Here is a 5,678-nt window from a genome sequence, read left to right as displayed (position 1 = left end):
GATATGTGTCTCTTCTCGAATAATGTCGTCGTGATGAACTTAACTCTATTTCTCGACTCGGTGTAGTTTGCTTCCGTCGGGCTTTTTCCTCCACTCGGTCCAAACGTCTTTTTAATGGGCTTAGTTTTTCCTCCAATATTCGGCCCATCTCGTTCACCAAGTATTGAAATTCATCGGTAGAGAATTCTTCTTGAGACATGATTCAAGAAAATGTTAGAAAATCGAAAGATAGAATAAATAGTAAATGAACCTCACCAATTCAAAATCCTCACCAATCTCTCACAAAGAAATAATGATTTTCACTCGCACTCGTGTTTACACTCTTCTAGGCTTTTTCTTTGATGTAAAACACACGTGCCTTTTACCTCTCGACCTCGTCTCACAATTTCGTAATTCGTCTCGATAGACTTAATTTGCTACTTGAGGGTCGGTTTCAAAATAGGTTACAAAGGAATGATGTGGGTGTAGGGTAGGCTGAATAAAGAAGAAAATTGGTTTAAAGTGTGGCGTTGGGATGGGTAAATAATGGTAGGAAGGGAAACTTGACGATCGGAGTAATAAGTGATAATGATAAAAATTCGCAAGACTTTTCACTTTTTTTGTTCTTCTTTTTTTTTAACTCGATTTTTTTGTCACTTCTTTTTTTTTCCTTTTTTTTTGAAATTTTTTTTCTGAATTTCTTCTCTTTTTTTTAAATCCAATACAATAGTAAAAAAAATACAAGGAAGAGAAAAAAAATTAAATTCCAACTCAATTTTTTTTTATTTTTTTTTGACTTTTTTTTTACGTTACGAACCTATTCCGAGCTTGATACGAACATCGGTACTCCTCGTTTTAGTAGCTCTGATACCAAATGATGTGATCCGGCCCGATTGATTGAGTCGAGTCACTTGATTGCCCGATCGTCGACGAGAAGTTTGTTCGATTTTGTAGATAGATGGAGTTAGATGATTTTTTTATAGCGGAAGTTGAGAAAATGGGTTCAAAAGATGGTTTGGATAGATGTTTGATAGGCTCGGTGAAATAAAGAAATATTGTTTATAATTTAATAGTTAAAATGGAATGGAAAAATAGAACTCAAGCGAAGAACGATTCAATACTATATGAAGTATTGCCCCGGGACTTATATTGCTCAAGGTGGATTAAATGGATTGTCGAAGATGGACCTTGACCCGTTACCTATAGAGAGGTAGGAACCAAAGGTATAAAAAGGTGGATGAACGCCACACCAGGATGGTGATAAGTTCAAGAAGTCGGGTTGACGCCACTAGCGAGCTAGATAAGTCAGAACGAGACTCGTACGAAATAGGATAGGAGGAAACCTCACAATCAAGTTTTCAATAATCAAATTCTGTAACCTTTTACAATAAACAAGTAAGCTATTTATAAGCCTAAAATGCCTATTGATATTCGGCATCTATGTTGTTCACACTAACTTAAATTCTGTTCACACAGGTATTTAACATGTTCACACAAATAGCATTAAAATCCAGTTCATGCTTGAAGATGGTACATGAATTGGCCGAACCATCATGATGCTTCACTTGATGCATTCATGCATCCTTAGCCTTGAAGAATCTCCATAATTCCATGAATGTGCAGCTCTTTAATGATCCTACATCTCCCTTGGCTGAATGAGGCATTAATGTGCCTAAAATACTTGAATGGTCATCTTGAAAATGCATGAATCATGCATGAAACGTCCCATGTATTTTCCCCCCCATAAATATGATCCATGAATCTTCAAATACATGAACTTTCAGCAACTCCCTCTTGCATGAACGTCCCAAATGCATGTGCTCCTTTAAATGCCATCCATTGAACCTCAATTGTGCATGCACACTCCCATACATTGAACCTATCATGCATGAACCTTGTTTAATTACTCTCCAAATTCAGCTCACCTACAAAAACACATGAACCAAAATTAAATCACATAAAATTTAGCTGAACAAACATTAATATAATTTAGACACACTAATTAAACATAAATTAAATTAGACAAATTTAATAAATTCGGCCAAGACACATTTAAAACATGTAATAAGTCAAAACATAATTATGAGCTGTAGTAATTTAAGCTAAATTAATAAATTACTTAATTTATTCAGACATTAAAATAAATGACTTGAAATAAACTTAAGCCAAGCTCAAACGAGCTAAAGTAAGCTAAATTAAGCTCATGTGAGCTAAATCGAGCTGGGAAAAACTAAGATTGAGCTTGTTGAGCTGAGATTGAGCTTCATCTTGCACTTGGGGCCCTCGTGTTTAGGCCAATCATGATAGCAACGAGTGGTGCCACAACATGATGCGATTGAGATCACATCACAACACACATGCACCACGTTCCGTCCTTCTTTGGCACCAACAAAATGGGCACGGTGCATGGACTAAGGCTCTCATAAATGTAGCCTTTTTTCATAAGCTCATTGACTTGCCGTTGGAGTTCTTGGTCTCTTTGGGATTATTCCGATATGCTAGTCAGTTCGAAATGACAGCTCTGAGCACAAAATCAATTTAATGCTCAATTCCACAAAAGGGCGGCAACCCATTTGGAGTTTCTTCCGAAAATACGTCTTGGAAATCCTGCAAAAGAGACACAATAGAAGAGGTGATACGAGCATGCCCCGTAAACTTTATCGAGCAAGTCTGTCAAGCTGAGCAATGACATGTTGGCAAGCTGATCCCAGCTCGTTTCCAGCTCCACGAGCTCCGTCCAGCTCAAATCCAGCTTATTCGAGCTCAATCCATCTTGCCTGAGCTAAACCGAGCTCACTCCTAGCTCACTTTCAACTCACGAGCTAAACCTTAGCTCAACTTTAGCTTAGGAGTTTAGCCTCAGCTCAGCTTTAGCTCACGAGCTAAAGCTTAGCTCATTTTAGTTTAAACTCGGTTTTGTCTTTAATGCATTAAATAAAAATTTGTACATATTTATTTAAGCATTAAACTTGTCTTATATTAATATTTGTTATTAATATGTCATAGTCATTACATAAATTGATTATGTTCACATAGCTGAATTAATGCATGACATTAATGTGTTCACATCATGCCGAATTTATGAGTGTTCATGAGATATCTTAATGACTTGTTTATTTCATGTAGGTACATCCCTTTGGACGGTACAATGTATGGATGAAGAAACATCTCTTTTGGGCATTCCACACTCATGAATGAAGAAGTATTAAATGCTGGTGCATGTACGGCTAGATGCAAGGTTTCTACAAATTCATGCATGTGTCGAATGCATGTATGGACATTAAAGGCTAGTCCATGAATGGATCAAATGCATGGGATGATAGAATGCATGAATGGCTTAAGTGCATGTATGGTGACTGTCTCCTAACTTTCCAAGGCACTTATTCAGCCAAGAAGTAGCTATTCACACTTTGAATTGACCTATAAGCTACTACACATGCATGGATGGGTTCAAGAACGTCCAAAGGAAGGAATTAACTCAATAATTCAACACATTGATTGAATTAAGTGTATGCACAAAGGAGAGAACGAATTTACTAGGTTTATGCTGCCATTTATGAACCTACATGCTATTAAAGAGTTTAATTATGAGGATACATGTTCCATACAAGTGCTTGAACGTCCCAAGGAGATGAATGCAACCTTTGGTGCACATACAAGTCACTTGAAGCCTTTCTTTATGATTAAGCATTCAAGCACACACTTAGTGATACGAGATCAAAGGCCCGACAAATGCGTTCCAAACTAAATTGGACCATCTAGGAGTTTGTTAGTAAGGCCTTAGATGCGTACACAAAAGAAAGGGAAAATCAAGATTTCAAATATTGGGAATCTTGGTCCAAGACACCAAATCTTGCAGCCAAAGCGCATTGGATCTCCATTACGAGCATCAACGATTCAATTTCGGTAGGAGATGGATCACAAGCCCAAATTCTTGAGGGCAAGGCCCAATAAGAAGATTCCAAGCCCAATCAAGAAATCCACCCATACTTAGTTGAAAATCAGGCCAAATTGTCAAAGTGGCCCAAGTTGTAAAGTTTTATTTTTATTTATTTATTTATTTTATTTAGTTTAAATTTTTATATTCAGTCCAAGAGTCCCAAATAAAAGACCCTTGGCCGAATTTCCATATTAAAATAATTAGGAGTTTTTTTTAGTTTTAGTTTTAGTGTTCTAATTAAATTAGGAAAACATTTGAAAGGCCTATTTATATGGCTTGGCCAGCCACCCTACTTAATATTACAATTACATTGAAAATTTCAGATTTGATTTGAGTGAAAATTCTCTTTGAGTTCTTCAAGGATTTTCTCTTGGGTTTTCTTTAGAAGTTGTTTTAACAATCTTTTTGATTGTGGGAGCCATCTTCAACCTTCTTCTTGCCATTGATATTCTTTGGAGGGGAGATTAGAGCCGTTTGAAGGGAGTTGTGAGATCTTTCGAGATTTCAAGGCTTCTTAGGACTTATCTTTTAATTTCTTACTGTCAATTCTTTCTTTATTTCTACTTGTGCTGAATCATTATCTAATCTATTTTCTGTTCTTATTGTGTTTTCAGCCTTTTTCTATCTTAAGGAATAAGCCCAAAAATCCCCAATTTCTAGGGTTTTTCCATACTCTTTTTGGGTGAAATTAGATTGTCGAAATTTGGGGAAAACTATCTTGGTGTTCAATTGGGCAGAATCACAATCTCCTTGAGGGTTTCAAGAACCCTAACACTTATTTCTATTCTCAATTTGATTCTTTGCTGATTTGGGGATTTTATTTCAGATCTGAAAATTCAAAAATCTAATCTTTTAATTTTCTGTTTCGTTTCAGATCTAATTGTTTAGGGTTTTCGTAGGAGTTTCTCGTGACTTGGCAACTCGATCTTGGTCCGCGCGCAACCCCGTATCATTTGGTATCAGATTTTGGGCGTTTTGGGTGTTCTTGGTTGATTTCTAAACTGATCTCTATTTTTTAAATTACAAACAGCAGTTTTACCCAGAAAAATTTTCGAAAAAATTCATTTGAGTGGGTAAATGTTTTCTGATTGATCTGAAATTTTACATACATATTTTTGGCACTGTTATTGAATATACAAAAATATTTCCCGCAAAAAAATAAGTCGAAAAAGTCAAAAAATTGAAAAAAGACGAAATCCAATAAAAAATTAAAAAAATATTCAGCGGGTTGAATTTGGTGCCCAAATTTTCCAGATCAAAAATTCAATATTTGAAGACATTCCAGATTTAATTTTGTGATTTTTGGAGATCGGGAACACCTCGAACGAAGTTGTCAAGTTACTCCGCAGTTTTTCGGGTTTTCTGTTTTCAGCAATTTTTATTGATTCTTAGCTGTAGGTTTTCATTTGTTTCCCTTTATTCTTCCTTTACGTTATCTAACACCTTCTTGTTTCTTGTGTTAGTAGGATTTAAACGTGTGCACAACTTCTTCCTCGGTGCAACACGAATCAATTGGTGTCTCGTCAGTTTTTGGCATCCTAGTGCAAATTAGGATTCTTTGGTAGTTTGGTTCACACTCTCTAATTGGTTGATATAAACTCTGATAAAGAACTCACAAGATTGAATTCGACCTCATTGAGAATTTGATTTTTTCTTTTTGAGTGATTAACGGTGAGGTTTGATAACTTTTATTTTTGAGTGTTGAGTGTTTTGCAGGTTTTAAAAAAAAATGTCTACAGGTGATAATACTAGTGACATA

The sequence above is a fragment of the Gossypium hirsutum genome, chromosome A01 (genome assembly GCF_007990345.1).
Source record: "Gossypium hirsutum isolate 1008001.06 chromosome A01, Gossypium_hirsutum_v2.1, whole genome shotgun sequence".
Lineage (NCBI taxonomy): Eukaryota > Viridiplantae > Streptophyta > Magnoliopsida > Malvales > Malvaceae > Gossypium > Gossypium hirsutum.
The sequence above is the reverse complement of the archived record's forward strand: the minus strand, read 5'-3'. Positions refer to the sequence as shown.